The sequence below is a fragment of the Egretta garzetta genome, unplaced genomic scaffold (genome assembly GCF_000687185.1).
Source record: "Egretta garzetta isolate BGI_Z169 unplaced genomic scaffold, ASM68718v1 scaffold786, whole genome shotgun sequence".
NCBI classification, from domain to species: Eukaryota; Metazoa; Chordata; class Aves; order Pelecaniformes; family Ardeidae; genus Egretta; species Egretta garzetta.
In genome coordinates this window covers 1-203 of record NW_009259991.1, presented here as the reverse complement: position 1 = coordinate 203, position 203 = coordinate 1, and positions in this window count along the sequence as shown.

Below are 203 nucleotides of genomic sequence, written 5' to 3'. Positions count from 1 at the left end.
GGGCACCACGGGGCAGCCCCCAGCCCAGCCGCGGGGCCCCGGCCCCGGTGGGGACGCGGTGCTCACCTTGTCGGACATGAGGGTGGAGATGGAGCGGCCGATCTCGTGGTAGTCCATGTGGGTGCTGCTGGGCCCCAGCAGCACGAAGAGGAAGCGCACGGGGACGGGCACCTCCAGCACCGAGTCCAGCTCCACCGCCTCCT